Raw genomic sequence first — 12,578 nt, forward strand, 5'->3', positions numbered from 1 at the left:
TCCGCGCCAAAGGCATGCCAACCATGCCATCCGCATCTCCGCGCCAAAGTCATGCCAACCATGCCACCCGCACCACCGTGCCAATGGCATGCCATGCCAGCCACATCTCCACGCCAAAGGCATGACAACCATGCCAGCCGCACCACCGTGCCAATGGCATGCCAGCCACACCACCGTGCCAATGGCATGCCATGCTAGCCACATCTCCGCGCCAAAAGGCATGCCAACCATGCCAGCCGCACCACCGTGCTAATGGCATGCCATGCCAGCCACATCTCCGCGCCAAAGGCATGCCAACAATGCCAGCCGCACCACCGTGCCAATGGCATGCCATGCCAGCCACATCCCCACGCCAAAGGCATGCCAGCCGCATCACCGTGTCAATGGCATGCCATGCCAGCCACATCTCCGCGCCAAAAGAATGACAACCATGACAGCCGCACCACCGTGCCAATGCCATGCCATGTCAGACACATCTCCGCGTCAAAGGCATGCCAACCATGTCATCCGCACCACCGTGCCAATGGCATGTGTGCCAATAGCATGCCATGCCAGCCACATCTCCGTGCCAAAGGTATACCAACCATGCCAGCCGCACCAGAGTGCCAATGGCATGCGATGCCAGCCACACCTCCACACCAAAGCCATGCCGGCCATGCCCCCATGCCGCTGACTACCAAATGAAGGGTTGCAACAATCAACGGACACCCTTCCTTATAAGATGCAAATCTCAGCCGTCCAAGTTTGCCACCAAACGCGTGGCAACTTTTGGCCCAATGCTCAGCCCTAATTTTGGCCGCGCCTAAACTATGCCAAAACCCTAATTTTGGCCGCGCCTAAAACTATGCCAAAATCCTAGCTTGGTCGCGCCTAAACCATGCCAAAGCCATGTCGGTTATGCCTCCATGTCGCTGGCTGCCAAACGAAGGTTTCAACAATCAACGAACACCCTTCCTTCTGAGATGCAAATCTCAGCCGTCCAAGTTCGCCACCAAACGCGTAGCAACTTTTGGTCCAATGCCAAGCCCTAATTTTGGCCGCGCCTAAACTATGCAAAAACCCTAATTTTGGCCGCGCCTAAAACTATGCCAAAATCCTAGCTTGGACGCGCCTAAACCATGCCGACGGCTGCCAAACGGAGGGTTGCAACAATAATCAACGGCTACCCCTCCTTCTAAGACGCAAATCTCAGTCGTACAAGCTTGCCACAAAACCAAACGATTTTTGGCAACCTCTTGGATGCGACGCCAAAGTTCCACGGGTTGTGCCAAACCCTAATATGAGCCGCACCAAGAGCATGCACGAGCCGTGATGGCCATGCCTCCATGTCGGTGGCCGCCAAAACGGAAGGTTGCAACAATCAACGTATACCCCTCCTTCTAAGAGGCAAATCTCATCCGTATAAGCTTGCCACCAAACCAAACGATTTGTGGCAACCTCTTGGCTGCGATGCCAAAGTTCCACGGTTTGTGCCAAACCCTAATTTGGGTCGCGTCAAGAGCATGCACGAGCCGTGCTGGCCATGCCTCCATGCCGCTAGCCGCAAAACAGAGGGTTTCAACAACCAACGGACACCCCTCCTTCTGAGATGAAAATCTCAGCCGTACAAGCTTGCCACCAAACGACTTGTGGAAATCTCTTGGCTACGCTGCCAACTCTTTGTCCACGGCACACACTTAGCTATGCCAATTCTTTGGTCACAACACCAAACCCTAATCAGCCACGCCAAGAGCATGCGCAAGCCATGATAACACCATGGCCACGCCACTGGCTACCAAACGGAAGGTAACCACAATCAACGGATAACCTTCATCTCAAGATGCAAAATCTCGGCCGTCGAAGGTCACCACCGAACCGACAAGCCTCTCAATCTTAACTTTCCAAACAATAACAACATGCTACACGTTTTCCACGAAAACAATCGAGACATCAAAACATGTCAAAAACTGGGGATGCTCATCAGGGTATTGGTCTTGGCGGTTTACAGCGTGCGGCGTACACTACGCCCGTTACAAGAAAGTGTCATAAGAGTGAGACAGTTAGTAAATACAATGAGTAATGGTGAAACATTTCTTTTATTATGGAAACATCAATTCCAGGCATTACCCGTTACCGCTTTCTTCCATTTACTCAATCGTTTCCACTTCTTACGAGACCAGGGTACGTTTCTTGCGACTTGTATAAATAGGTCTCACCTATTTCCACCAAACACAAGTTTTGGTCAGGAGAATACAACACTCATAAATCACTTGTTAGCTTTCCCATCTGTTAGCTTTCCACTTTCTGATACAAGTCGTCAAACAACCACTCTTTCAGAACCAACTATTATAGTCTCAACACTCTCTTCACTTCCCTCCCTAAGACCAACCCTTCTCCTTCACTTTGTGACCGAAGCAAGTATGGAACGGCCATTTCTTGGTTTAGAACGGATTTGTACAGATTGATATCTCGAATCAAAGTACTCCCTTGCAGTATATTGTTTAGAGTTTAGACTCGTTTCTCACACACACACACACGAAATTACCGAAATCAGCAGAAACCGTTTTCACCCTCAAATTACAAGTGTTCTCCTACTTGCATCCGCTTTCTGACTTCGAAGGGGGTAGTTTTTTGTTTACGCGAGTGTAGGTCAAATCATGTGTGTAATTTTATGCGACTAGTGGGATCAAATTAGTGAAAGTTAAACCCTTATCTCGCGACGTTTAGTCGCGTAGTATGTATGAGAGGCAAATTCCTAATGTATGGCGACATGGGTGTTCTCTATCATGCTTTGATTATTGGAATAATTTAATATGTAGATTAGATAATACTTAACTCGTGGGAAATGTGAATTCCTTACGCCTCATCGCTGTCTTTCTTTGCCTCTGCTCCTTTCGCACTCCTTATGTTTGCACGAGTTTATAGGTCTTATTTGACTCATAATTAAGGTCTTATTGCCTTCCCCCACATAGAGAACTTAAACGACTTATGGTCTCCTTGGGTAGCGTTTTCAACAATGGGCGACGAAATCTCAGTTCCACGTGCTCTTGCGAGTCATTGCCCATCGATCTCGCCTTAACTGTGTTAGTATTCTGACCTCCTCAGGTTGCATGTGCGACAATATACCAGGCCTTAGATACTCCCGTGAGTAAGAAGACCCGATACATTGCCGTCTTTGACACAATCAGCTCCCTAGTGGAGGGTGTCATCCATTTATACTCCCCCTAAATTATCCTTTCAAGGAGGTCACCCCTAACCACTTCAGTTGGGATCCTCTCATCGAGTATCAACAACCAGTGTTGTCGTGACGTCATGGTTTTTCGCCTATGTGGATACTAGACACGAGATGACACTTTAAGTGGGGTTTCTTTGGACCTAGTGCAGAATCCATGCCAGGCCATCTACTATCTCCACTGACACGTTTCAACACCCCTTACCGGAGAAATTTTCGCTGAGTGGTTCGTTCTCAGTGGCCTCCAGTGCAGAGGCATTTCGCCCTAATAAACCACTTCTCTAGGATGCCCTAATTGCGACGCGCGTTAGGGCTTAAGGGTCACCTCTTGCGCGATCCTGCTAAAACGCCGTCGCACAAGCACGCGAACTAAGTTGACACGCCGCAATCGTAGTCTAGCCTCCCTAGGTAGAGGGTTTATAATAGTATCTTGCTTCCCCCTATTGAGGTCTTACGAGAAAATTTGTAGCTTTGTCGCGGAGACTTTGTTTCGCCTTTGTTTGCTCGCTCATGGAAAGGACTTCGCTTCATATTAAAGTTTCTTTGAGTCAGTACATAGTTTGTTCTTATTTCGGCATATTGAGTGTTGTCCTTCCCATTGTTTTCTTCGTGTGACGAGTTAGGTGCGGTAGACAGTGTTCCCCTCCCTTTCTTCTTAGATTTGGGCCGGGACTTGTCCTTCAGCATGGCTGTTTCGGCTGTCGCCTTTGTAGGTTCGCCTTGGCGCTTCGTTGAGTAGTATGCGTCTGTATGTGGATGCAACTTGGAAGGACTATGAAGTACAAAGCTAACGTGGGCAACCAAAACTCACGTCTATCATGGTCATATTTTTCCAAAGTTATATCATGAACCCTGAACCCTGAAAATTCACACATTCCATTGAATAAACACCAACCAAATGATTAAACTGCTTGTTAATCTACACGACCAAGTATTATATTGCCATTCATAGAACGGATAACAATTGAAGAATGTGGATACTCTAAAAACATAAAACAAAGTGGCTTCAAGGTCTGATCTGGGAATGTATCTGGACTTGTTTTTCAACCATATTCACTTCCGACAGAGGGTTTGTATAATAAATTTTGATGACACCAATCTTTGGAGCTGCAATAAATTATAGTACTGTAGTACTTTCTTCGGAAGTTGGGACTAACTAATTAAGGGCCGCACGTCCCTAAAATTTGTTTAGAAACAAACTATTAATTGGTACAAGGGCACTCCATTTACTGGGTGGTTCAGGTCAATTGTATGACACTAGGTTCTAAAACAAATTTCATGACCTTAGCACACAATAAGTAACTCTCATGTTATATAAATGTTTCACGTTTTGAACCATAAAGCTTTAGAAATAAACCAGGTACAAGAACAGACAAGAAAATAAAGGAAAATAAAATATCAAATGTATCAATTTTGTTGCGTCCTACGGATCAAATTAGACAACTTTATAATGCTAAAAATATATAGGGTAAATTAAGAGTCGGAGAGGTACGTAAGAAGTTGGAGGATATTGAAGAATTATTACGAAGATTGTTGAAGACAAAAATATACAAGATGTTAGAAATGCTAAGAATTCATACTTTGTCATGCTAGTGGGACTTAAAATGCAAACCTTCATTGATCCTCCCGTAGGTAATAGCCTACACAACAAGTCTACAACCTCTAGTGGCCTAATTGATCCCTATCTTTGGCAATAGATTTCCATAGCTTATTTTCAAATCCAACAAAACAAAAAAAGAAGAAAAAATTACAACTGAATCCCAATTAAGAAAACACAAAATTGGTTAAAAAGACCAATATCAATAATTTCTGGGTGAAAAAGACACTTAGATTTTGATACTGTTTAAATGGACACAAATGTAAAAATAGCCACGATGTAAACAGTTTCATCCTGCCAATTTTCAAATACTTTTTCTTATTTTGTAATTTACACCGGATGCATCCAGTTTCATCCTCGCTATATTTTAAGTTTAAGCCAGGATGAATCCAGTTTCATCCTTGCTAAATTCTTTTTGTCCATTTGACCCGTACTAATTTTTACTCTTCCATTTGAACCATGTTTTAAAAATATTTGGACAAATGACCCATTTCCCGTCAAGAAAATTTCAACTACCATTTGGCCAACAAAGCCCAGTTACCCATACCTGCTCTGGTGTATCAAACACCCCCATATGGATTTTAAACATGTATAAATTAACGATTAATCCCAAAGTCGTTGGGCTTTGGACACTCTAATATTAACTTGGGGATATGTCTCAAAATCGACTGTCATATTGGAAATATGCCTTAGGATTCCAGTTTTCGGGAATATGGCCAAGCCGTCCAAAATTCCATCCAAAACGTTTTTTTTTTTTTTTTTTTTTTTATTGGTGAAGTCCAAAACGGTTAGTTAGTCGATATTCACACCCACTAAGGATTACATATGCGAATTAAAAAACAGATATACTGACACCTTTACAAGGTTCAAGAACATATTCAGACAAAAAAAACCTCGAAAAAATTAAAGACAAAGTTCAGACACATTTACGATAAATTGACTATTTAACTGTCCTTGACGGAAACCATTACTTTGAGGCATATTCTCAGAAACAGAAATCCTGGAATATATCCCCAAGATGACAGTCGATTTTGGGGCATATCCCAAAATTTCCCCGGAAGTAACTTCTAGGCAAAATAGCCTTTGTGGAAAAATATTTATAGCCCATTTCATATTTTTTTTTTATCAGAACCCACCATTAATAGTGATTTCGTACTTTATCTAATCTGTATTATGAATTTTATAATCTCTGTGTTTGTGCAAGTATTTGGTGGAGCGAAAGCAAATTCATTGTAACCCATAGTATTGAGAAAGTTGCACCCACATGCGGCCACATACTAGCTATAGCTTAATACTTATCTATGTATTTCTAATTTTTATGGCTTCTTCACTGCTCCCCAGTATGTACCATGATTTAATCTTTTAAGTTTCAAAGTAATCCAAGTCCAATACATGTTTTCATTCAGATACATCCTCAGTAGCAATCATTTACAATTTAAGCATACAATGGAGAGACACTGAACTGCTAAATAGCACTAACCTCATACATGTAAAATCAGAAAATAACTAAACAATGAAACAGATCATAACCATTTAACAGACGTATAAAGTAGAAACTGGATTACCCTATAATATTGTTCTTGGTAAAAATGGGAGAGCAAAGATTATATTGAAGATGAAGCAACAACACCTACAACAAAGAACTGGTTCTCAGTTTTTGTTTTTCAAGCTCGATTTGTTGTTTCCCCTGCAGCAGAAGCGGCAAGAGATGCTATTGAGCTTGACAGAGAAAGGGTTTTGACAGAGAGAGTACACACAAAACAAACGATAAACAATCAAAACAAGACATCAAAGAAAAAAAAACGCAAAAACGGACATGAAAAGAATCAAATAGTACAAAAAACAAACAATCAAAACAAAGAAATATGGAGATCAAAGAAGAGAAAAGCATACCGGAAAGAAACGTTTCCTCTTCTTTCTCCTCTTTTTCTCCGAACAAACTTCATCCCAAATCTCTACTCTTTTGAGAGATTTGTGTACAGGAAAAAATACACTATCAACTCTTTAGAACTCCCCAAAACAACAAACTCCCTAGCATTCTAGGGTTTTACCATTAACGGAGATTTCAAGAGTTTTATTAAAACTCTCCCACGACTAACGGATATTTTTTAGGAAGTTTGGGAAACTCTTCTGAACTCTCCTACGATTAACGGGGATTTTGAGAGACTCCCTCGAATTCCCCCAAGACTAACGGGAAAAACCCCAACTCTTCAGAACTCCCCCAACACCCTCGACTAACACCCTGGTAGTAAATGAAAGGTGTGATGAACAAATTGAAGCGATTCGTACTTGTTTAATCTGTATTATGAATTTTGTAATCTCTATGTTTGTGCAAGTATATTTTTGAGCTAAAGCTAATTCATTGTAACCATAATATATTGAGCAAGTTCTAATATGTTTCGGTTCATCCAAATTTTCTTCTGCTATAAGCATCTCTTAGATACGAATCAGTGAGAACATCAAAAATCTTGAATGCTTATCTGCCAAACAACAACATGACAATAATTTGGTTTTGTCAATGACGTGCACCATCAAAACTCTTGAATTTTTATCTGCTAATTCGTTCTTATCTACATGCTTTCTAGTTTCAAATCCAAAAAAAAAAAAATACAAACAAGTATTAAAAACCTACTACAAAATTAATTACCAATTTGATACTAACCAAGAACATGAATGGAATTGCATTTTCAAGAAAGCAGTTTCGGGTTTGGTTAACGCCATTTTCTCATTCGTGCAGGATGATAGTCAGGTGGACCATCAGGGGTTAGTCCAGTTGGTCATGAGCCTGACTCTCAAGTAGGAGGTCAGTGGATTGAGTCTCCGTTCACGAGTTTGGAGATCTCATAAAATACTCCTCTTATGTAAATTTAGTTCAATTTAAATTGTTAATATATCTTCTTTCCTATTAAAAAAAAAAGATTTGTGCCCGTGCTACGCACCGGGCTATTTTTTCATCAACTCGGTGCGTGCTGGGTTTTGCCCTGCCCCATGACGATGCATTTTTTACCTGGTATGCGCGGGCTTCGTTTCGCCTCTTGGTGATGCATTTTTGATTTTGTGCGACAGGCGAATATATTAAATAGGTGGAGAAAAAGATAGGAAATACATGCGGACTTTATTTATTTTTTCTTTTAATTTTTGCAAAAAATAGGTGTGAAATATGTGTTTTTTGTTTTCATTTATGTATTAATTTAGAAAATAAACTCATTATATGGTTGATGCTCGACTTCATAATTGAATTTGGACTTGCATAAAATTCAAACACTGTAATTCGAGTTTTCCCTTTGAATTTGTAATAGTTTCCTCATCTTTCAATCAGGGAGCTTTATATTACGGTAATTCAAGTTTTCCTTTTTAATTTGTAATAGTTTCCTCGTCTTTCAATCAGGGGGCTTTATATTTTTAGGCCTTTAAGTATTTAAATCCTTCCCGAGACTGCATATTGTCTATATATTACTGGATGAGCATTGACATTTAAAGTATAAAATTTCTATTGAGAAAACTTATGGGCGCATCTCAATATTACAATTTTAAGGCAAAGTTTCAATAAGCTTTTAGAGATTTCTTGCATAAAAGAAATCTCACTTTTGGATATTGTCCTTTTTAAGCACATTGCAATAAAATAAAAATCCTAGCAAAACAAACAAACAAATAGTTTACAAATTCGATTGATACTTTGGCATAATCCAACATGATTCAGCTAAGCATTATGGTTCATTTCCTAATCCCAGGGCCAAAGACATAGCAAAACGGGTGAGATCCAATGGCTTCAGCCTGGTCATTTTTTTTTATAAGGTAGGTCCAACCTGGGTCCTAAAATCTCTGCAGCACAACCACTGTTGTTGCAAGCATTAACTGTAGAAAGTACAAAGCATTAACCGTCTTCTTCAAGTTGAAATCAGTCTTGAGATAATATAATTATTCTTAGTAGAATAATATTTCCGGCGTCACACACGCACTAAATGGCTAACATTAACATCATAAACGTAGATGGAACAAAGAGCCCGAATGATAAAGAATATGTGCAACCTGCACGAACATCTAAAATGATATTGTCCACAATACTGAAAGGCTATAGCCATAAATGATCAACTTTGCATAATACTTTATAATCCAAATTGAAACAAAAAAATTAGCTGTGGTTACCTCTCTTCACCAAAGTGTATCTGGATTCTGCAAAAAGGAAGATCAAGCCACTCGAATCTGGAAAGAAGACTTGAACTCCGGTAAACATAAATCACGTAAGGGTATAGTAATGCTTCAAAAACTATAAGGGTATTTTCAACGCTCAAAAGCAAGCGACCTGGTAAATTCCCATGCTCAAGTCCCAGTAAAGCTGATCCAATTTGGAAAAGCTCATGCTGCAAAAGGTACATCAACATGTTCACACTACAAAATACAGATGCCCCTCCGAGAACCTTTAATCCAATACCTTTCAACACTTCGTCGTCATCATCATCAATTCATCGTCTTCCTTAGACTCATCCAAGCGCGTACCACCTACATGCACTGGCAGAGATGTAGTAATGTTTAGTTGATTCCGTCACCCAACGTAGCCCCTGTAAAAATTACTGGATAGTGCACAGTCATACTGCTTTGTGAGTTTAACTATATTTGTGGAACCGCGTACAACTACAGAAGTATGTAGTTTCAGTTTGCCTATACGGACACGGGCCCTGGAAAATAACATATGCCGCTGACATACTGCTTTATGTACAATTTCTTACATTAGCAAAGAGGGTAAAAATTAAAAAGATACTTGTAGGATCAGAAAATCTTTCACGATAGCATTTGTGAATGCTTGAGATAGATAGAAAAATGAAGGTGAACGGGTCTGGCAGCTTCATTGAATTGATAAAAGTTAATCAACTCACGGTCCGCGAGTTATAACCCCAAAGGTGTCACAAAACCTATCCACAAAATACCCGTCAAAACAAAAATAACACAAAAACCCCAAAAAAAAAAAAGTAACACAAAAACCCCAAAGATTTTCATGAAACCAAAATTTGGTTTCATCGTAAAATTTGATGATACGTCATAGAATTTGACGAAACCAATATTTGGTTTCATCATAAAATTTGATGAAACCAATTTTGAAATTTGGGGTTCTTGTATCAATTTTTTAAAATTTAGAGTTTTTGTATCAATTTAATTTAAAATGGAGTTTTAATGAATCCCAACATTTGAGTGGAGTTTTTGTACCACAACTTTGGTCTCCTTGGATTTTTACGACTAGTTTTGATTAACTCAACCAAAAGTTGCATAAAATGTGACATAAATTAATAAAGAAGTTTGGCCATACTCGAAATGAATAATGAGCCATAGACGGGGAACATGCTGACTTCCAAACGATGTGGGATTTTAATATCATCTAGGAACACGAACCTGTTTATATCAAATGCAAACATAAACCCAAAAGCTTAATGACCAAGACATGATAAAACAGAATCAGGTGATTGTAGATATATAATCTGGATGTGGTGAGTAGAATAGACTAGTGGGCATCATCTTCTATCAAAGAATCAAGCAGCCAACCAATTGCATCAATTGCATATCAGCAAACCAAGGGTATTGGTTCAGTCTAGAAAAATAAATATCAGAATGTAGTCAGTCATAACTTGCAGCATAAATGCAATGAATTTGATTGTACAAATCAAGTTGTATCTTCATAAGTTGAGTCTGTAACTGATGAAAAAAATACCACATTTACCGTACTGTTAAAAGGAGGACCTAAATTCCCACCTAGAGTATGAAATGTAATGCCAACAAAAAACAAAGGATTTCTAGACAGTAATTGATATATAAGTGTCTAAAGCCACGGCTTCAAACAGTGCTACGCGAAATCCTATACAGTAAAAAGCAAAATAAGAAAATACTAACCTTTCCCACATTTTTACAACTGCTGTAATGTCGACGTTGAGGTACACTGGAAATCTACAATGACTAAGATTTCATTTGAATCAAGATATACGGTACCTTGATAATACTTCACATAACTCAAGCAAATAACAACCATGACCGGCTCTGAATTTGAGTTAGCATCAATTGGTTCATCCCCGACATAATTAGTGGCAGAACCACAAAGCGCAATCTTCAAAGATACCCCCTGACGTTAGTTGAATGAGTTACACTTTAGACTCTTATATAAAAATCCTTTATAAACACAAAGGGGTTATATGAAAGTTTGTATGCCTGAGATTCTCAATTGTGGTAGTAAAAATTTCATCAGCTTTACCCTATTAGAAAAAGAAGTTGAATGAGTTTTTGAACGGAGTTATATTTCAGAACAAAGAACAAAAGTATGATGAACAATAGGAATTTACTTGTGTCATCAAGACATCAACAAAACGGTAACTTCTTTTCTCCAAGAAAACCAAGAATTCTAGCTTATACCGCATCAAAATCTGGAGGTACAATTTCAAAATAAGACACGCAAAAACAGAAGATCCAAAGCAAACCCTAATAAAATCATCCAAATCTAGGGCTACAACTTCAGATACATGTGATTAGTGCACAATCAGTCAAGATAAGGATAGTGTGTAATATTGTATTCATATGATTAAACAAAAATCTCAAATCGAAAAGAAGAACCAATTAGCCACATAATTGTATATGTAATATCTAGTGCTCTTACGTGTGATATCCTTATTTGTTTTCCTCCCCCGAAAAAGAAGAATCCGTACACAATCCACATTTCTAAACATCCACAAATTCTCAAAAACAACCATTAATCTCATTGATTCATCCACACATTGATGGCAGCAAACTTGGTTTGTTCTCATTGCAATACTTCACTAAAAACCTATCAAACTCTAATTCAAGGCCAACCCATGCTTCGGTATCTTCCATAGACTGGCTCATTTGGCTCTGTTAATCATCCACAGTCGATGACAGCAAAGTAACTTCACTTTCTTCCCTCGTTTCTTGGCTCGATAATAACACAATTGTGCAATCGTGTGTCATATATAGTTTCAGAAGCTTTGTTAAGGAAACAATGTCTCTAATACAATTAAATTTGTATCGAATTCCCAATAAGGAAACCGGTGTTCTGGAATAACCAAATTTGTATTAGCTTTCCTAAATCCAACCTAACTCAAACTTTTATTTTTTTGTGGAAGGCCTAAAATTTTCCGTGGTTTGACGGAAGTATTGTCCACCTTAAACGGTGTTACTAATGTGCAGTTAAGTATATGGTGTAAACATGGTGTAAATAAATTATTCAGATGAAAACTCTCATAAAAGTGCTGTTGACCTTCATTTTATTTGACGGTGTTACTAACTGACGGTTAAATACTTGACATAAACAAAGTGTAACCTAATTTTTAATATCTCGACCAATAGAGTTATGCCAAATATCCTCACCATAACTTCTACATTAGATAAAACATATCTCGATCAATAATAATCGAGGGTTTCATCATGGTTCAACGTGAGAGCTTATTTTGTCAACGCCTTTAAGAAGGAAGATTTTTCTGGATCCAAAACCTTAATAACCTTGAGAGCGCTTGGAGGCCCACAATCAGCGCACGGGTAGCCTTGAGGGAACTCCTGTTCCTCTTCCGTGTCATGATTTAGATACGATTAGTGATACTGAGCCAGCGATACGGTATGTATTAGGCTAAGTTCCAAAATAGATCCAAAATTTCAGGTAGCCAAGAAAATAATATTTGCCTACTGATCAGTGTCAATGGTGTTGCGTACAAATTAGACAACTTAACAATGCGACAAGTCTATGCTGAGATGAGAAGTCAGGAATAACATATAGGATGT

This window comes from Papaver somniferum, chromosome 7 (assembly GCF_003573695.1).
Source record: "Papaver somniferum cultivar HN1 chromosome 7, ASM357369v1, whole genome shotgun sequence".
Classification (NCBI taxonomy): Eukaryota; Viridiplantae; Streptophyta; class Magnoliopsida; order Ranunculales; family Papaveraceae; genus Papaver; species Papaver somniferum.